Source organism: Equus asinus, chromosome 2, assembly GCF_041296235.1.
Source record: "Equus asinus isolate D_3611 breed Donkey chromosome 2, EquAss-T2T_v2, whole genome shotgun sequence".
Lineage (NCBI taxonomy): Eukaryota > Metazoa > Chordata > Mammalia > Perissodactyla > Equidae > Equus > Equus asinus.
This window is the reverse complement of record NC_091791.1, coordinates 112,406,182-112,428,208: the sequence shown is the minus strand read 5'-3', so window position 1 is coordinate 112,428,208 and position 22,027 is coordinate 112,406,182. Positions and strand designations below refer to the sequence as shown.

Below are 22,027 nucleotides of genomic sequence, written 5' to 3'. Positions count from 1 at the left end.
GTGGACTGATGGTCCTTGTGGATGAGTTTCGTGGTGGTGTGGTGGTGGTAGTGGTGGTGATTTAGCTGGCAAAAAGCCCTGGCAGTATTCGCAGGCTTGTGGAGAGTACTATAGCTGTCAAACCAGCTCAGGTGATAGTGCAGTGTTGTCGACAGTGTTTCGGGTTTCTCTCCCTGCAAAAACCCCTTCCTTTTAAAACAAACAGAAAGACCATCCTGTTCAGTAGTTGCCTAATGACTGTGTACAACAAAATGCAACGACAATGAGGCAATTAATGCATTTATAATTCCATGTCTGACAATTCCAGTTTTCTCCTCTCCAAGTGGTGAAACAGGAAACATCCCATCAGGAAGAACCTGAAGGTGCTATCCAGTAGCTTTGCCTCGCCTCACTGATTGCCCTCAGTCAGAAATCTTGACTAGCAACTTTAGAGGGTGGATCTCTGAAAGAATTTCAGAGCTTACACAGAGATGAGGTGTGTTGCTCTCTGATGAGAAGAAAGCTGGCTGGAACGCTGGAGATCTGGCTGTGACTGCTCTTCACAAGCAAGGGGCATCTTTTGTGGACTGAAGTTTCAGAAAGGTAGGCACCGTTTCGTTGATGTTACTACTTGAGAACTTTCAAAACCAAGTCGGCTTTGACTCTGTGTGTGTGTGTGTGTGTGTGTGTGTGTGTTTGTGAGAGAGAGAGAGAGAGAGAATGATCAAAATGCTCGTTTTTGGCCTGGTGCTCTGGGAGAGACACAGAAGAGAGGGCTCTGAAGCCCTTTGCTCCATGAACTTTACTTCAAGAAGTCTTCAGTAGTCGAGAGTTAATGTTGAGTCCAAACTTCCACCTCTGTCCTGTGCCCCTTGCTCTTTGGCAAGTTTAAACTGATTCATTGCAAGGATAGGAATAATTCTTCAGAGAGTGAAATCACATGAGCCGAATGCTCAGGTGGCATAGCTTGGTTTCTTAGAAAAGCTTTGACTCAAGGTGAAATGAAAAGGGTGACCCCAGATCTCCAGGCGGCATGGCAAAGGCCGTTTCAGACCATTTCAGAATGTCTTAAAGTTGGAACAAGGCAGAACTTGGTCACCACACAGGGCAAACTTTTCTAAGCTGATTCTATCTTGAGGAAGATACTCTCAATGTCATGTCCAGGAAACGTTAGCTGATTAGTTCTAAAACTGCCAGCCTTGTACAGAGAAACAAAACAAAGCAAAACTTTATTTTTTCTAACCCAAGCACATGTTTAGTGAGGATGTTCTCTTAAGCACTTTTATTTCCAGAAAAGCCTTACACAGTGCAAGGGAAAGAAATTTTGGGGACTCACCAGATGATGAATATTAATTTATGCATTAATCCACAATGCTCAAGTGCCTTCTATACTATGAGTGACAGTTCAGATTTAAATAGCACCTTTTCGTTCTTCTCTCTTTTTTTAAAAAGCGATTTACACTTAAAATTTCATCAGTAGAATTGCTGGACAAAGGGACAAATTCTTTAAGGGGAAAATAGGCATGTGTTCATACAGATAATAATTATATAGTCTTCGCATTAAAAATATTTTTGCCTTTTCTAAAAGCGATCCAATCAATTTATATAAGTTTGAGGATAACTTTGGCTTAATAATAATCTACATTTATTGAGTCCTTGCTGTGCTTATGTGCATTTAATGAGATAGGACTCATATTATGCAGTTTTCAGAGGACGAAATTTAGGCTTAGCAAGACTTATAGTGGCATGGCGGGGAAGTGAGAAAGCCGGAACTCTGTTGCCTTTCTGCACACAGTGGTATGTAAGATTGGAGACTATCCTATTCCACCACCTTTTCACAGAGTCCTTGTTGTGTGGATGAATTTCTGAACCCATGATAAAATGCGAATATGCTGACTTGGTATTTTATAGCAGAAGACCAAAAGTCAGTCTATAATTTGCTTGTCCTGTTGGGTGAAGGCATGGTGTGATAGATGGAACATGGGCTAGAAAGGCAGGCAGATCTAGATTTGAATCCTTGCTTCCTGTTTACTATTTATGTGACCTAGGCAAGTCAGTGAAATTCTTCAAATCCCAGTTTCTTTATTTATAAGCTAATTATTATAACATCCATCACACAGGGTTGTTTGTTATAAGGAATAGAAAGATAAAGTGTACAAAGTGCCTTCTGCATGACTGACAAATGGTAGGCTTTCCACAAATCATATTAATTTCTCCAGTTATTTGCTGATGCTTCGGTGTGCTGGATCCTGTTCTGGGCGTGGGGGTATCAGCAGTGAACAAGGGAGGCAAGACCCTGCCCTCAGGGAGCTGACTGGTGCTTATTTCTTATGTCATAGAGTGACTGACTTTCTTTGATAATCGCATTGTGGTTATTGCGATCCTTCACGGCGGAGCTGATCCAGCTTTGATGTAGCCTCAGAAGCAGGGTTGTAAACATCCTTTGCTGAGAGTCCTCCAAAGCAGAGTAAAATCAGACAAAAAGGGAAAACACCAGATATTTCTTTTTCAAAAGTTAGTTTGTTGCGCTAATCATTGCAGAGTTACAGGTCAGGAAAGATATGTTTTTATGTGTGTATTCATACACACACACACACACAGAGTTCGTCTGTTTCCTGGGCTCCCAAAGCCACAGCAGAAGCATTGCCAGCACAGTGCACATGGGAGGAGGGTCTGGCTCCAAAATCTCATGGAACAGAGTGCAGTGTGGCAACCATTCATTCACCTTGGGCCCCAGCCCATCAACACATCAGCACTGGGCTTTCTAAGGCCTCCCCAGTGTGAATTTGGGGATGTAGTACAAAGATTGAACTGGAGATAATACGCGTTTATAAAGATGGATTTGAGATTAGAGTGATTGACTTATTTACTAGCTAAAAGCCAGCAGTCAGGTTTATCCAGTAGGCAAGTTGGCATCAAGAATGGTGTTTTGGTAATCTGTCCCTAGCTTTGAATCCCAAGGGACTACAGATCATAGCAGAAAGAAAGGAGGGGAACACGGGAAAGCTCCCACTGGAATCAAATGCAACTGTATTCTTCCTTTCCCTGGAAACACCTGTACATCCAGTACACTGACTTATTGGTCTGACACAGCCTGAATTTCTAATTTTATTTACTTGGTGGACCTGGAGTGATTGAAGAAATCTTTGTGTCAGCCCTAGACAGAACGGAAAATTGGCACAATGAAAGAAGACATTCTAAAACAGAAGGAGGTATTTTTCTAAGTGCTGTGTAACAATCAATCTCATCATTTTATGGGTCATACTATATATGTTGCTTTAAGATTGTGTCTTATAGTGGGGACTTTAAGTGCTGAAAACATAAACTAAGCTAAAAGCCTAATTAAAATAAATTAGGACTTAGGTATAAAAACCTCAGATGGCAAGTGAACAGAGAGATTAAGAATCTTTGACCTTTTACAACACTGTCACCGCCAAAATTCTCCACAGAGGTTGTGGATGGTTGACAGATGTTCGATTGCAAATGGACTTCAGCCATCACTGTGTTTTTAAAAGTTGAATTATTTCCAAATTTCATTATTATCATACCTTAATGTCTGAGGAAGCCCATTAACAAATGGAAGATAGCCCTAGTGGGAAGGAGACTTGACCTTGAGACACACTTCACCTTTCCCAAGTATGAAAATTTAAGATTTCTTAGGCTGTGAGTGTCCACATGCTGCTCAAATACAAAGTTAAAGGTTTTGGTTTGTTTTAATAACCACTTCTTCTTTATTTTTTTTTTTCCCCATTTGGTCACTGGAAAGTCTTTGGAGTGGGTTTGTGCTGCATTCTTAAGGAGAGTAAACCAAACAGACCGGAGGCCTAACGCATAGCTGTTACAGTACAGAAGTTCCAAATCAATGGAAAGTTTCCTTTTTATTGTTTCCTCAATGATATCTCTAGGAAATACCAGGAAACTAAGATATTTAACCAAAATTTCCAAATCCGTCTGTTCAGGGTTGGTACGCACACCACACACACACATCATGTGCATATGCACAAGGAAAAACAAAACCAAAAGATACATACTTTTTGTGTGTGTGCAACAAAGGTTTATTTCTTCTCCTGTCACAGACTGTGCCGCCTTCTTCCATCTCGTAGCTATGCCTTCTCGGACATGTGTTACATGGTCACAGGGACCGGAGAAGGGAGAAGTGGAAGCATTTTTTTTTTTTAAGATTTTATTTTTCCTTTTTCTCCCCAAAGCCCCCCGGTGCTTAGTTGTATATTCTTAGTTGTGAGTCCTTCTAGTTGTGGCATGTGGGATGCCGCTTCAGCATGGCTTGATGAGTGGTGCCATGTCCGCGCCCAGGATTCGAACTGGCGAAACCCTTGGCCGCCGAAGCAGAGTGCACAAACTTAACCACTCAGCCACGGGACTGGCCCCAGTTTTTTTGTTTTTGTTTTTTTTAAATTGAGGTATAATTGACATATAACATTATATTAGCTTCAGGTGTTACATAATGATTCAATATTTGTATATATTATGAAATGATCACCAAATACATTTCTCATTAATTGAAAACTGTAAATTTCACAGCTAAGGCACATGTTTAGGTTATTTTAAGAGATAAAATATTACATTAAGGGGCTTGAAATCATTTTTATTTATTGCATCCATGTTCTAAAATGAAGTATTTAGTGAGGAAAAATCATATGCCATAATCTATTTATTCTCTATAGAGTACTTGTATGCAAGAAGAAGGTCTATTTCTTTTATTTTGATTCCTTTGCCAGATTTGATTCCTTAGCAGATAGTCAATAAATATTTGTTGATTAGATTGATCTTGACACAGGCTGAACAATAAAGTAATCATTTCAAGATTTAAGCAAAAATTCTGAGAGCATTTTCTTCAATAATGAAGATTACTTGACATCGTTTAATAACTAAATTGACTTCAATTTCTTCCCCTCAAATTTTGTTTTCTTGTTTGATATCCGATTAAAATGTTAAAAACATAGGATATGCTGATGCTGAACAAAAGTCAAATTGTGCAGATTAGCAATTTTCACTTGTAATGTTCACATCACAGGCTTATTATCATATTCTACTTTGGGTCAAAGTTACAGGGTCTCGTAATGTCTCTTCCTGTTTCATTGGCTTTAATTGGCCTTCCCTCACTTGTTTCCAGTGGAGATCTGCTTTGTGTGGGGTTCTGGTCTATAACCAGTTGTGGAAGAGTAAAACTGCAGAACATTTCTAGATGATGACTGTAAAATAATATGCAAGTTGGTTGATCCTAAGTAATTGTTCCAAAGATGATACTATTGCAGTGTTTTTCAAAGTTTTTTTGACTATCACTGATGGCAAAAAATACTTTCTAGTTCTCAACTTAGAACACACACACACCTTAACTGAAATAAAAGTTTCACAAAACAATACTTGATGCATATGGATGTTTTCTCTTCAATTCCATTCAACTCTATAAAATTTCTGGTCATGACCTACTAATTAATTTTGTGACCCACTGATAGTGGTTCTCAATACTCGCTCAAAATAAAAATCAACTAGGGAACTTAAAAAAAAAAAAAACTAAAGCCAAAAGCATAGTAGACCAATAGAATGCACTAGAGATTCCAGAAATAAACCTCCACATATTTGGACCCTTGGTTTATGGCAGTGTTGATACTCTAAGGAAAGGATAGCCATTTGAATATCCATATGGGAAAAAATGAATCTTGATTATAACCTCAAATTTATACAGATCTAAATGTTAATATGGATGTGACAGGTGAAACAATATAACTTCTAGATCTACACTCTCCAATGTGGTAGTACTAGCCACATGTGGCTACTGAGTCCCTGAAATGTGCTGGTCAATTAGAGATATGTTCTAAATGTAAAACACACACCAGATTTCAAAAATATGCTATAGAGAAAGAATTCAAAATATCTCATTAACAATTTTTATATTGATCACATGTTGAAATGATAATATTTGGGATATATTGGGTTAAATAAAATATATTACTAAAATTAATTTCACTGTTTCTTTTTGCTTTTTAATATGTAGCTACTAGAAAATTTTGCATTACGTATTTGGCTCTCATATTTTTCTATTGGACAGCATTATTCTAGATGATAAAACAGAATATGTTCATGATCTTAGGGTAGGCAGTAATTTCTTTAAAAAAAAGTACTAATATAATGAGAAAGCTCTATAAATTGGACTATATTAAAACTAAGAACTTTCTATCAAAGCATACCATTAAAAGAGTAAAAGACAAGCTGCAGAGGGGGAGGAGATGTTCGCCATACGTATGACCAACAAGGAGTCATATCCAGAACAAATAAACAAGTCCCTCTAAAAAGATAGGCCAATACAATAGAAAAATGGGCAAGAGATTTGAACAAGTACTCCACAGAAAAGCCTATTCAAATGGCCAAGAAACATGGCATATGCTCAACCCTATTAGCCATTAGGGGAATGCAAATTAAAACCACAACAAAGTGCTGCTACTCGCCTACCAGAGAGGCTAAAATTTAAAAGACAGATGATAGAAGTGTAGACGAGGATGTGAAACAGTGGGAACTCTCATACACTGACGGAGGAGTGTAAATTGGCACAGCAGCTTTGGAAAACTGTTCAACAGTATTTATTAAACCTGAGTGTACATATGCCTTGTGGCCTAGCTTTTCCACTGCTATGTATATGCCCTACAGAAATGCACATATGTTTACCAAAAGACATGTTCAAGAATGTTCATAGATAGCAGCATTATTTGTTGTAGCCCCAGACTCACAACAACCCAAATTTCCATCAACAGTAGAATGGAAAAATAGATTGTGTTATAGTCATATCATGGAATACTAAACACCAATGACAATGCATCAGCTAATGTTACATGCATCAGCCTGGATGCATCTCAGTCATAAATGTTAGGGAGAGAATCCAGATGCAAAGGAATGCATGCAGTATGATTCCATTTTTATACAGTTCAAGAGCAGGTAACATTAACCCACGGTGTTAGAAGATAGGATAGGATAGTTGGGGAAGGTGGGGCAGCGACTGGGAGGGGGTATTGGGGGGCAGGTAATATTCTGTTTCTTGATCTGGCTGATGATTATAACACAAATGTGTTCCCTTTTGTCATTTCTTACTTTGCTATTTGTATGCTGTACTTCAATAAATATATTTGTTAAGCAACAATAACAATACTGATGCCAGGTCAGCGTCTTCAGAGATCCTGATTTGATTGGTCTGAACAAGGGGAAAGCATGGCTTAAAAATCTCTCCCAGGTAATTCCCTTGTAGAGCCAGGGTTGAGAACCTGTGCACTAATGTGTCACAACTGGCCCTTTGAAAAACTGTGTGCTTTAATATAAGCATAATCGTTATACCAGGCTGTGCTAGGTTCTTGTTGCCTTTACTCAAGTTACACTCACTTGGAAGACATAACTCACACTGATAAATCTTAGAGGGAGAAGGAGTCAGAAAATTATACGCCTTAGAAAGCGAGTCAGGTAACAAATCAGCAGTGGGCCAGGCTAGAAGCTTATTGCTCACTTAATAATCCTGTGATTATTGCCGCTTCTTCTGATTTTTCAAGTGAAGCTGCGAATCTGGATTTTTCCGTGAAAATCCCTGAATTTTAAATGTTGGCTTGAGTTGTTTTCAAGCACTCTACAGGTCAAACAACACTGATTGGAAGGCCCGGTTTGACCGGCACCAAGTTCTACCACCAGTGTGTAACTCTGACTTAAAGTTTTAGAGTTAGATGACAACTTACAGGTAGAATTTTAAGTCTGGTAATTACTTTTCCCTTTTCTGCTTCCGCAGGGATGTTGTGAAAGTAAACATGACACTTTTTATATATGTGTATATACATATACACACACATACGGTACGTCAGTTCCTTGGTAGTAAGCTATCGTATACGCTCAAGATAATTATCATGATTTACATTTTATTTTATTTTACTTCTATTGTGTTTTCTTAATTTTGATCTCGGAAAATTACATCTGTGACTCAACAGTTTCTTATATGATATTGTTTTTCATGTTCTGGGGAGGAGTGGTGTTTGGTCAAGGCAAGGACGATATTATTCTCTATGAAATTTTGCAGATTCATGTTCTTTTCTTTCTGAAAGGAGAGGTGTTGAGTGGCAGTTTCACTGGACAGCACCAGGTGGTGAAGAGCCTCACAATCTGAGATGGTATTTGCCACCTGTGCTCTGGCCTCACCCCCGCCTCCCTCCTTCCCATTCCCGCATATCTGCTGCTCTAATCGGGAGGGAGGAAAGCTGGGTCTGTCCTGCAGGTTTCCAGTTTCCAACCTCTCACCTGTAAGAAAAGAACCTTCAAAATCATGATGATTTCTTTGATGATTTGTTTAAAATCATCAAAAATGACAATCAAATATGACAATGTATACATATGGTGAAGAGTTATTCACAAAGCATCTTCGCAAATACTGACTTGATGAAAGGCAAAATCAGGTGACATAAAGAGAAGCTGCATTTTTACCTTCAATGCCTACATTTGAGTGTGGCTCTGTGTCACCTTGAGGAAGTCGCTTTATTCCTCTAAGCATTTTTCACCTGTAAATTGGGAGTGTTAATTTTTATTGTTTTGAGAATTCAGTGAGCAAATGCTTGTGGGAGAAACTTTGTAAACTGTGATATATTTTATAGTTATTAGTTATAATATTAATCATCTCATAAATTTCTGTAATGGTCTATGAAAAGGTGATGTTATTATTCCCAATTTTCAGCTGCAAAACCAGATGTCGATGACAGTGGGCATCTGACTCACATCTCTTACACTTTCCCCTGTACCAACAGTCCTTGCTTACATGGGGCTTTGCCCCACAGCCCCATCCTCCCAGGGTAGCCAATTCCTAGTGGGTCAGTAGAGAACTCAGAAGGGGTTCCTGACCAAGGCACACCCCCTTCCTTTAGCCTCTAATTTTCTACATCTTATTACCAAAACTGTTGCTAAATGTAAAACCACTCAATCACAAACGTGTTTCCCCTGCCTACTTTCTGGTCAAGTGAGAGTCAATAGTGAAGAGGTAGCCTGCTGGGGAGCAGGACTGGGGAACATTAGTAAGCCAGAGTGAATAACTACTTCCTGCTAAGCAAGAAGGTGCTTTCTCTGGGAGGGAGTAGTCCAGCTGGACAGTCAGAAGTTATATGAGGATCTCTGTTTTGGTCAATCTACCAGCCCCTCTGGTGGCTACACAGCCTGAACAGATCCTTGGCTTCTAGAATTCCTGTCACCCAGTGGACAGGTGCACCCCTAACATTGGAGGGGCCTAGGCAAGATACGTACGAAGGCATCTGGCCCTCAGCCTGGCCCTGTCCCTCCTCCCAGCCCAAGTCCTGTCCTGCTCAGCTAGAAGCCTAGTGTATATGTGTGCAGACATCCCTGTGTGTGTGTCTAAGCACAGGTCCTTTCTTCCCCTCCCCACCTGTCTCCGTTTGGCCATCCCTAGGCCTACGAGTACACTGTAGTGTCACTTTTAGGAGGACAGACCTGACGAAGGGCCCATGAAGACCTTGGGTGTGGGCTCTGAGCTGTTTGGGTGGGGAATTTTAGGGTCCTCAGTACACTTAGCAAGTCTAGAAAGGGAGCATGGGGTGCAGTGGGCATGTCCCTTTGGGCCTATGGACTCCTAACTCCATGGGAGGGAAGTGTGGCCAAAGGAGAGCCAGAGTAGGGTCTTTTAAAATAAGGTAAGAGTGTAAGAGTGGGGCTGCTCCTGGTCATCAAGCTCAGTGTCCTTTGTACACTGTTGGTGGGTAATGGTGTCACTGACTCATGCATCACAGAGTGACAAAGGATGAGCAGTTTCAGAATGGCTATGGAATATGTGAACGTAACTCCTCTTCTATTGCAACACCCCATAAACATCCACCTAACAGCACAGCAAAGTTGAAATTGCTTAGATTTCATAAGGTGGCAAATAAGTGACATTCCCAACCTCATAAACAAGCAGGAAGAAAAATTTGCTGAGAAACAGCTTCACTTGGCAGGGAAGAGAAGCAATCCAGGACTCCCTCCTCCTGAACAAAAGGGCTTCAGTGAGGCTCAGACAGCATCTCTTGGCATATTTTAAGAGAATCCACATAGATTTAAAGTAACATCTCTCTTATATATATTTCAGACAATAATTATACTTGGGTTATTTAGAGTTGAATATCATATGATCCATTTGTTCACTTTCTTTGAGAACATTCCCACCTTAAGACATTTATATTTAAATTTCACTAACATTAATGACCCAGAGGAACTCTGAATCCCGTCATACAGCACGTGGAGCCGGCAAGTTGGTCAGCTCAACTCCAATTCCATCACTCTCTCTTCTCAAGGTTCACATGTGGTCCTGCTTCACAAAATTCAGACTAGTCCTTCACAGTAGCACTTCTGCCAACTGTATTTTTTGGCAGAAAAAAATTTGAGGAAATATCCAATAAGTCTTAGTTTAAAGAAGAAGAAATTTTAAAAAGAAGGTTTAGGAACCCATAGACTCCAAACCAGGATCAATAGAGAAGTAACCAGAAAATCACATTGGACATGTCTGCCCTTCCCCGGGAAGAAGGAGTTGACTGCGTGCCAGACGTGGCACTTACCTAGGGAACTCGGTATTATTGTTAGTGCAGTGTTTTCTCTTATCTATAGCAGCTGATTTGCGTTAATAGGCAGAAATCAGAGAGACTAAGATGAAAATCATATAAATACATATTGGACAGAAATTTAAGGATGCCCTTTTGGAAAGAATGTATATTTGAAAAGTCTGGAAACTTAGGGAATTTTTATTTTTAAGTATGTTACATTTTCATACAATATACCCAGGACGTTTTTTCTTCCAGAGGCTTTTGCAGGCAAAATATCTCTAAATTTAAAGCCATAGATTTAATTATTAATCCAGAAAAAAGTATAATGAATAAAGGAAATCTTTTCTCTCTGTTCCACACTTTGGAGATACCCTGTATGTCTCTCTGTCTCTGTCTCTCCCCCATCTACTTAAAATCTGGGTGTTACACGTTTTTATTTTCTTTAAGGGGCTACTTGTGTTATATAGAGGCTAGATGGGAATGACTAATTCTTTTCAGTTTTGAGATCTTATGAGTTATTTTCTCTTGGTGAATAAATAGCAAGGGTTCATGGCCATGGACAGAGGGAGCACTTGCCCTGGGCAAGGAAGGGAGATGACCCATCCCTATTTGCTCAAGGGAGAAAACGATGATTCCAGCAGGTCCCCAGTCTCCCAGCCGCATGCTAGCAGTTCTTGCCAGAGGAAAATCTTGCCTTTTATCGTTCTAACTTTTTTTATGATTTCAGTCAAAAAAGAAAGCCATTAAGAATATATAATTGAGATTATTTTTCTGCGCTCCTTCACCACCTTCCTGCCCTCTGCTGTCGGCCCTCACACCCACTGCACTCCACCCTCATCTGAAGATTACCAGAATCTTTGTCATCTCATTATTTCCCAAGGGGTGCCTCATTCTACAGGGGCAGCAGGCTGTATGACAGGAAACCCTGCCTTTAAGGATTACATAACATATATTTTAAACTCTTAAATTTGGGGCTTGTTTCATCAGAGTGCCTTAGTAACCCCAAGTCCTTCCTTAAAAATAGCTTGGCCTCCTCTTCATCTGTGAGAGAGACAGATGTTCCAAATTCCTTCTTGATCAAGATGTGGCCCCACACCCTCTGTAGATCTCACTCTCTTTCATAAAATGATTCCTTTGGTGACACTGCCCAAGACGAGTTCCCTGACGTAAGAAATCCTGCTGTCCCTAAGGAAATGAGTTACCCTGTCAAGTCACACTCATCCCTCAGAAAAGCTGCTCCCCCACCAATACTCAGTCTGGGTAACCTCAACAGTCATCAGGGTATTGTAGGAAATCAGTGAATGATGGCTGTCAGTGGTACCACCTGGAAGTCTACAGTGCCATTGATGAGAAAATGTAAATAGTGACTGTAGTACTAACACCTATAGTTTATTGGGCACTCACTCTATACCAGGCATCACATAAAGTGATTTAGACACATGACTTTATTTAATCCTGACCTAGACTTTCAAATATAAAAATTATTATATATAAGTGAGAAATTCAACTCTTAGAAGTCACTTGCTCTACCTAGATCATGCAGCTGGAAGCAGGTGAAGATGGGCATTCCAATTCCCAAACCCCTATTCTTGATAAGCCAATAGGCCTTGGGTTCCCACATATCCTGTCCTGTAAATTTTGCCCCAGTGTGTTGTGAGGGGAGGTCTGGACATCCCTCCAGCTGAGTCTGATCCTTGAAAAGGTTGGCACTAGACACTGTGCAGTCATCCTCTCCAGGACTTGTCCCTGAGTTTTCTGCTTAGCACAGTTTGTGCCCATTGTGTAGGCTTCCTTACTGAAAGAAGGATATAAAACCAGTTATCTTTTCCCAGAAGCAAGAGATGTGGAGATCACTGGGGGAAGGCGGCTGTGAAGGAGCAGGAGGGTATCCCATTGCTCTCCCTTTGGAAGTCTTTTTAAACTTAGTATTTAATCTTATTATTTAAACCAGCCTGACATTGGATTCTTGCCCACACCCGGTGAGGTTAGGATAATAAGATAATATTATTATTGATCCAGAACTTTCTGTGTTATGGTATTTGCATATACCTAGTTACTCTTAATACATGTACAGCAGGTAGAATTAGCATCATTTAACAGGTGAGCAAATGAAGATTCAGAGATTGAGTAGCCAAAGACCTCTTAGCTATTAGTTGATAGGGATGGCCATAAAACCTGGGCTTTCTGACTCTAGAGCCATTGTTTTTTCTGAAGTGTTTCAGCTGTTTGAAAGACAATGAGCTCCTGGTGTGATGTGTGAAGCAGTTTCATTGACCCTTTTTACCTGGGACTAAATGGCAGGAAAGCTCCTGCAGGACCCTTCAGCAGGGCACAGAAAGTCTTTGCAGACACTCAGCCAGTCCTGTAGTCTCTCGAATGGGAAAACTTGAGACAGAATCAATGCCTCACCTCAGACTGCTCTGTGAGTCACTGGCAGCTAAGGTTCCCAATCCCTTGCTTTTGCCAACATCACTCACTTGTGCCTGAGACTAATAACAGGGTAGTCTGTGAAGCAAGATGGGTGACTCACCAGGCAAGGGAGGAGAGCTTGCAGGGAAGGACTTGGTGGAGAGGAGCAAAATACTTAATAGCAATTAGAAAGGAAATGCTGATGTGATGGTAATTGGGTTAACATTTCTTTGCGTTGCAACACCATTGCCTAGTTACCCACCTATTAATTTACATTTTACACTTCTAAGGTTAATTTAAAAAAAAAGAGGTGGGGAAGGGAATTCTACCTTTGATGGCAGAATTATCAATTATCAATCCTATGTAACTTTAGTGTAGATTTCCTCCCAATCATCTTGGACCCCTTTTCTTTGCATTCCTCTAAGACTTATCTATTCTGTAACTTTGCTTTACATTCTTCTGACTTCGGTCATACCTGTTTTTCTGCAAGTTCTTATGCATGTAAATAAGTCTAAGTAAACTTCCTTGGTCACTTATCTCTCTTGGTCCTGAGCTGGGCTTTGGCGATCTCTGTCAAATAGTGACTAGAACAGAGATGAGCCAGACTGGATAAAGGTGAAGAGGCATCCGGAAGAACTACCTTTTGGCAAATACTGCTTCCTTAAACTGCATTTTCTGTCTTATCTTTATTACCTCCAGAATCTAAAGTCATTTTACAGGTAGATCTCAAGAGCCTGTCTTCCTATTGACTAAGGAAGCCATTTTTTATTTTCTTTGAAATTGTTAGAATACAATAGAATTCAATGGGTAGCTGTTTGTGTGTGTAAGAAGGTTTTACCTAAGTAACAAACTTGTCTTACTTCAAATCAGCTATTAGCTTTTGTATATGAGCATTCACTTTAAAAAATTAGCCTCTTAAAAAACACATGAATGTGAAATAAATCACCTTAATAACACCTTTTAGTCAGAGAAAGTTGGGTGTGTAGTGGGACAATAATAATTAAAAAATTTAAAACACGTAGAATTTTACCATTTAGCAATCAATTATTTTTGTTTCCTTATAGTTTTTGTTTTCACATACATGCACAGACACATGTATGTATAAAATAGTATAACATAGTGAGATCATATACCATCATATGGTCATAGTATAGATAGAATCTTGAATTTTGGTTTTCTTTTTTTAACATGTTATAAACACTTTACATGTTGATAAATTTCATAATTTTTAGCATTAGCTGACTATTATTACATAGAATTAACATTGCAAAATGTACTTAAACATTCCAGATTTTAAAAAATCATTATTTCTAACAATGAAGTGTTATTTATTAATTATAGTTAAAACATTTTTTTGTCCAGTTTTACATGTATTCCTTGGTAGGCTTGAACATTTTAGTGACTCCTAAAATTTATTATCCAATTTTCCAAAGGTCAATATCATTTATGTTGTCACTAGTAGCATATAAATATAACAGTTTTACATTTATATGTAAATGATAATATAACACATTTATATCATAGTTATCACTGAATATTTTTTATTTTTTTATTATTATTTTTTTCGCTGAGGAAGATTCACCCTGAGCTAACATCTGTTATCAATCTTTCTCTTTTTTTTGTATGTGAGCCACCACCACAGCATGGCCACTGATGAGTGGTGTATGTCTGTGCCTGAGAACCAAACCCGGACCTCTGAAGTGGAGTATGCTGAACTTAACCACTAGGCCACTGGAGCAGGCCCCATTGAATATTATTTTTAAATTAACTTCTTCTAATTTAATAGGTGTTAATTATAGAATTTTAGGACCTGAAAATTCATTTAGTTCCTCTCTTTAGAAGGACAACATAATATTTAATAGTTTGACTCCAGTTTATCATTTAACAGGCATGTAATAAAGTGATTTACAAATATTTACTCATTTTATCATTTTAACAACCCCATAATGGAGATACAAGTATAATCTCTGTTTTGTAGGTGGGGAAACTGATGTGAAGTTAGTTGTCCCAGGTCACATAGCTAAGTAAGTGTCAGAACCAGGCTTTAGACTCAGGCAGTCCAGCTCCAAAGTCCATGTGCTTGAACTCTGTGTTAAACTGCCTCCCCTAATATCTACTGAGCACTTACTGTTTGTACACCAAATATATGCCAACTTAAGGATGCTACTGTAAGCAAAACAGGTGTAGTCTTTGCCCTGTGGATCTTGAAATTGGGGGAGGGAGCCAGACTTAAATCAGCGTACAATTGTATAATTACAAATTTGGTACCTGTTATGAAGAAGAAGAACAGGGAGGGATGGCAGCATCTAACAGGAGTATTCCATTTAGCTGTGAGAACGATGGGGGAGCAGGGGTCATGGAAAGCCTTGATGAAGATCTTAGAGACTCTTAAATTGAGACTTGTAAGATAAGGAGGAGAGAGTGGGATGGAGATGGTTAGAGAATTCTAGGTATAAGGAATAGTCTATGCGTATGCCTCAAGCCTGGAAATAACTGACCATTTTGCTTTCAAGGGTCAGAAAGCAGACCCGGCTTGTGGGAGGACAAAGTGAGGGGAAAGGTGGCACAAGTGAGCCTGGAAGAACAGACCCGCTGCCGGTGGTCCACCCTGCAACAAGTTTCTCAGTGACAGGAGAGTGTGCGCAGGGAGAGGGCGGTGGGGAGCTGCCTCCAAACACAGCTGGAGTCACTTCGAACAATCAGCCTCTGGCAGAACCATTCCCAAGTGGGGTTTCTTCTGCACACAACAGCAAACAGTAACTCTGCCTTGGGCTTTTGAGGAATTAAACTTCACTGGCTCAACATTTAAGTTAGGAAGGGGTGATTTAAGTTAGGAATCTAGATCAAGGCCTATTGTGAAGTTTTATTACAGAGCCAAGAGAAACACGGCCTGAAGAGAATAGCACTAGGGGATAGCCCCGGCTTGAAAGAGAACTTGACCCCATACAGATGCCACGTGCCTGGTTGGCATTTTAGTGGTTTATTTGTTTTGCTGGAAAAATATCCCAATTATGTTTACTAACAATGAAAAAGTATTGCCCTAGTAGAAAGTAACAGCTGGCTCTTGGGAACATTAACCTAAGCTTTAGAATCAGTGGGAGCAAAAGGGCAAAACCACAGTTCCTGAAATATCAAGTCTTCATTTCATCTATAAGCAAATTCTACATAGAGCATTAAAAGGGAAAAATGAGAAGGCTCTCCCTTGTGATTTGAGTTTCAGAGGCCTTTTTGACTTGCTCAGAATAACTTTAGCTTTTGTTAATTAATGTTAGAGTAAGCACATAAAGATGGTTGGACTTTTCCATCAAGGCAGTCAGGGTCCAATCAGGATTGGAGTAACAAAGGACTGGCTAGTAGGAAGAACTCTAAGGAGTGTAGGAGTCCCAGCTGTAGGAGTAGTCTCCAGGACTATAGGAGTAGGCCCCCCCAGGGCTGATGTGCAGACCCTGATGGAGAGAGCACAGAGGAGTCACTGTGGTACCAGCAGAACTGCCTAGAAACCAGCCCTCTGGAACTTGCTGGAAATCTGCCCTCTAGTGTGCTGAGGAGAGCTGTTCATTGAGAAGTGTCTCACTGGAGACTCTGCCACAAAAATCCTAAGGGAGGTGCCACTGGAATCTGCTGGCTGCTGGGGCTGCTGGAGCCTTCCCTGGGAGCACACAGAGCCAGAAAGCAAAACCCTTTCCTCCCACAGTGTCTCTCCACCACCCTCTATGAAGCTTCAGGGCTAGCTGGCAAAGGGAAACAGGTAAAAGGACCAGACCCATTTCACAGAGCGGGCAGAAAAGGGTGAACTGGGAGCTGAGAGGCAATACATTGATAACTGGCACAAGCTCCCTACAAGGAGCCCAGTAGGCAGAGCAGATGCTTGGGATGCCCCTCACTAGGCAGAATATTAACGGAAACTCAGCCCCCAATGGACTTATTATGGAAGAAGTTGCTTAACATTTTTTTTTTAATTCAGTTGCAGGAGTTCTTTTTATATTCTAGATATGAGTCCTTTGTATTGCAAATATTTCAAGTATTTTCTCCCAGTCTGTAGCTTGCCGTTTTTTCTCTTAATGGTATTTTTTGATGAGCAGATGTCTCCAGATTTTATAATCTACTTGGAAGCAATATAAAGTATAGTTCTTGTTTACTTCTTCCTTGTTATTCTCGCCTATGTATTAATTAGAGTTACAGTCTATGCTGTTATAACAAAAAGGATGCAAAATTCAATGACTTACATAAGATAGACATTTATTTCTCTTGCATGAAATAGTCCAGATATGGGTGGACCAGGGCTAAAGTGCTAACTGGCTTCCAAGATTGCTCCTATCCTGTCATCCCCATTTCCAGCTGTCAGGAAAGAAGACAGAGAGAAATCAGGATATGCAGCTTGCTCTTTAGGGAGATTACCCAAATCAATTCCACTCCTGTGTCATTGACCCAGACATAGTCACTCACAAACACATCTATCCACAAGGGAGGTTGGGAAATGTTGTCTCACATGGCAGGGCAGCCAGGTGCCCAGGTAAAACTTGGAGGTGAGGGAAGGGGGGCCTGTAACTAAAAGGCAAAATGAATGGGTACTTAGGACATCCTGATACCCATCAATGATATCTTTGAGGCAATCCCATTTTTTTGCTACAAACACTCTGAATTTTTCTTTTTTCAGTCTCTCAGTCTGTTATGAATTTCTTCGAGCCTTTAAATTGATATAATTATAAAATTTAGTATGAGGGAATTACTTACAGTTGTTTTTATCTTGTTGTAAATTAATTACTTCTTTACATAAATATAGGATTTTTTTTCTTTTTCTTTTTCTCTTCAGTTTTCTTACAGCTATAAGCCCAGGCATTTATAGGCTTTTTACACATTAACTTAATCATAATAAATATCCTTCAGAGTTAAGTTGCTCTATCATTTACATCATCTCATCCATTTGAAATGGCACAATTTAAAATGCTTTCAGAATTGATATTTACAGTTGGCTCAGTCCTTACGGTGTTCACAGGAATCAAGTAGCTGCTAATGTTTTCCTTCATGTCTTATCTTAAAGGCATAGCCAGTTTTTTGGCAGAGTTAGTAGAGTTAATTCCACAGAAAACAAGCAGACTAAAGGTAGATAAACATATTTACCTAACCCCCTGCATTTAAATTTTGGAAATTGTTTTGCAGCTAATAAAGATGAAGTTGTTTGTAGATAATTAAATTAGATATCATTTTTGGCCATAGCATCACTCCTTGATTGTTCACAAATCCATTCCAGCCTCAGTAAACCTTCCATCCATTCATTCAACAAATACTTTGTGTCTACTGTGTGACAAGCTTTGGGTGTACAATAGTGAACAGGCCGGGCAAGGTCCTTGCTCTTCTGGAGCTTTCTCTTTGCCAGAGAACCCTGGTCCCACTCTAATCTAGCTGGTCACCCAGTCTCCAAAGCTCTCACCAACTCTCACGTCCTCCAACCATAATAATACTCAGAGATGGTGAAGATTTTCTGTTCTGTAGAGATTTTTTCTTGTCACTCTCCTCTATCCAAGAGATACATTCTATAGAGTTATCTTCTGAACTGATGTGGTATTTACAGGGGGATTGGGTGGATAATTAGCCAAAGCTGTCCAAAGCCTCAGCCTGACTTGGAGTGCTTGCCTCAGCAATAGTTCAAGTGCCACATTTTTAACACTTTACAAAAATGTTGTTTCAAATAGTGATAAACTTGTGGCCCAGATGGTTTTATTTCTTTACTCCTAAGGTCAAATTTAATGGTGTTCATCAGAGGGCATGGCTCAGTAGGCTTCCTTCACCCCGTTGGGTTCTGTATCCATGAGGTCAGAAAATAGAGAGTCATCAAACCTACATTAGTTAGATTGTCTTCCTGCAAACTACTGTCAGCTGGAGTTGAAAATTGCGTTTAAAAATTCCACCGTGTTGACAGGTGGGAAAACACAGCTGTGCCGTGATGCCACCTCCATTCCTGATGCTCCCCCAAAGAAAAAACATAGCTGCAGGTGTTTTTCTTGCAAATATTTCTTATTTTAAAAAATAGCTTCATTTTTTTATATAAATAAAAATTGTTGGTCCTTCAGATATTTTTATATGAATAGGACTTGCAGTACTTAGATAATATACAAGGGATGAGAAAAAGGGGACTTCGACTAGTTGTTGAGGAAAAGAGGGACCGGGAATGGCCAAAGAGTAAATAAATGCGTTTGCTTCCAAGAGAACACCAAGCAGAGAGACTGAAGAGTTATCAACAGCTGACAATGTTTCAGTTTCCAGAAAGGCCTAGAGTTGAGCCAAATGAATAAAGATGAGAAATGGGCTGTAAGTTTAATGTGACAGTCGGTGGGCTTCTCAGACTGTCCAAAAAGTGACAGAGTCACAGGCAGGTCTCTGAATGACAGATTCATTGTTGCAAATGCTCAGGATTTGTTTTTAGGGCAGTAACTTGTGGGGTTTTAAGAACGCAGGTCTCTCTCCATCTCAGTATTTTCTAATTCTCTTTCTATCTGGGTATTGTTTAAGTATTGCAATATGTAGACAGCTTACACAGTATAAAGGTCGTGTTCCACTCACCGTGTAGGTAATGTTTTGACATCTACCAAGCGTCTTTTTAAGGCTGTGTCAGGGAGGCCAGCAGCCTCTTTTACACTGGACAACCACCACCAAAGCCTTAAGTAGTGACTATGAGCGCCGCTGTGAGTCTTGAAATTGAGACAGAGCAGGAGAAAAAATGGGAGAGAAGAAGGAAGAGACAAATGAGTGCCCATTGTTGGCAAGATGTGATCAGAAACTAACCAGAGGGAGAAACTGACAGACGCTGCAGGCCATTTGCCCCTGCTCAGTCATTCAAGGGAGTTACTGCTTCTCTGTGTAAACTTTAGAAGAAAATACTAAGAATAGACACTTCCACTAAATTTAAGGTTCTGACAACTGAATTGGAGCTGCCAGTTTCTCCTCAAGGAGGGTGGGGAAAATGCTAGGTGTATCAGTCAGCGTTCCCCGTTGTAGGAAACAGAATCCACTACTTTCCATCCTAAGCAAAAGACTGTATTGGAAGTGACTCGCAGCACCGAAGGAAGGGTGGTGGACCAGACCTGGTCACAGTTGAAACCTAGAAACCAAGGCGATCAGGAAGGCCAAGAAGCTGAGAGACAATGACTACTATCTTTTCAGCAGCAGCAGTCACTGCCTAGGCAGGATGCCATCTGCTGCTGCTGGATACCACTGTCTAGACGTTCCAGATTCAAAGTCCTGAGAAAGCATCCAGCTGGCCAAGCCTGGGCCATCCCAGGCCAACTGCCAGTAGATGGAGAATTGTCCATCTTGACTTTCACAGTGGGAAAGACACTGACCAACACCCCAGACAGTGATTTCCCCTGCTACTCAGGGCTGGGTGGTGGGCTATCTCCAAAATGGCACATCCAGTACACTAGGGTCAGGGAAAGGTGACTAGGAAGGATGCCAGAGGTCCTGACACAGGCTTGTGGCCTTAGGAGCAGCTATTGGGAGGCTAAGGGAGTGTGACTTGTTTCTTGCTAAGAGACTCGAACGGCAGAGAGGGTTAGAGGAGAGGGTCTGTCCCAGTTCTCTTTACCTCATTTCTTTCTCTGCTTAGCCTCTGCTCTCATCTTGAGAGAAAATAAAGGGATGGTCCAGAGGCTGGCTAGAGGTGTAGCCTGGATTGTCAAAGCCCACTGCCTAGAGCTAAAATGTTGGCCTATGGATGTCTATTAAACATCCTTATACTCAAGGGCTGTCATCTAGGAGAGCCACTTCTCCTTCAGGAGAGACCGTCTGTTTTTGCTTTTTAAAGCCTGCTATTCTTTTTTCTCCTGAAAGTCATGAACGTGGAAATCGTGCTGAAGTCTGAATCCGGATATAGTATTTCCTTCATTTGTTTATTTTTCTGGGTTCGTGGGCACAAGCTTGACTCAGGTGTATCTGGGAGGTAAAACTTAAGTCCCATAAATGAAATAATAGGAAGCTTTAGCATGAAGTTTAGCATGAGCCATGGACTAAAAGATGTAACGGTTAAAAGGGGATGAAGCTGGGAAGAAGAATTTTTAACTCTTTTTGTTTATTGAGATATAATTCACATACCATATATTTCACCCATTTAAAGTGTGCAATTCAATGTTTTTTAGTATATTCACAGAGTTGTGCAACCAACACCACATTCAATTTTTGAACATTTTCATCACCCCAAAAAGAAACCCTATACCCATTAGCAGTCGCTCCCCATTTCCCGCCACACCTGCCTGCTACACCCTGAGGAACTACTAACCTACTTTCTGTCTCTGTAGATTTGCCTATTCTGGATATTTTGCACAAATGAAATCATCCAGTCTGTGACCTTTTGTGTCTGACTTCTTTTACTGAGCATGTTTTCAAGAGCCATCCACGTTGTAGCATGAATCCTTTCAATTCTCTTAAGTGTATACCTAGGAGTAGAATTGCTGGGTCATATGGTAGCCTTACGTTTAACATTTCAAGGAACTGCCAGACTTTTCCACAGCAGCTGTACCATTTTACTTTGCCACCAGCAGTGTGTGAGGGTTCCAATTTCTCCACATCCTGCCAACACTTGTTATCTTTTTGATTATAGCCATAGTAGTGGGTGTGAAGGGTATCTCTGGGGACGGTTTTTATTTGCATTTCCCTCATGCTAATGATGTTGAGCATTTTTTCATGCACTTATTGGCCATTTGTATATCTTCTTTGGTGAAATATCTATTCAGATCCTTTGCCCATTTTTAAAGTGGGTTATTTGTCCTTCTATTATCAAATTATAACAGTTCTTTATATATTCTAAATACAAGCCCCTTATCAGATGCATGATTTTCAGACATTTTCTCCCATTCTATGGGTTGTCTTTTGATGGTGTTCATCAAGGTTTTGATTTTGATGAAGTCCAATTTATCTATTTTTTATTTTGTTGTTTTTTGCTTTTGGTGTCACGTGTAAGAAGGCTTTGCCTAACCCAACATCATGAAGATTTACTCCTATATAGTCTTCTAAGAGCATTATAATTTTAGCCATTATATTTAGGTCTGTGCTTCATTTTGAGTTAATTTTTGTGTGTGGTGTGA

At 40.1% G+C, this 22,027-nt stretch overlaps 1 protein-coding gene across 1 annotated transcript in view; it reads left to right on the top strand.

Moving 5' to 3' along the window:
* The first annotated feature begins 444 nt into the window (after window positions 1-444).
* CERS3 (ceramide synthase 3) overlaps window positions 445-22,027 on the top strand; it is a 104,346-nt gene continuing 82,763 nt past the window's right edge. Inside the window, exon 1 of the mRNA XM_044762858.2 lies at window positions 445-582. The gene's annotated coding sequence lies outside the window, so the exon portion shown is untranslated. The remainder of the gene's footprint in view (window positions 583-22,027) is intronic.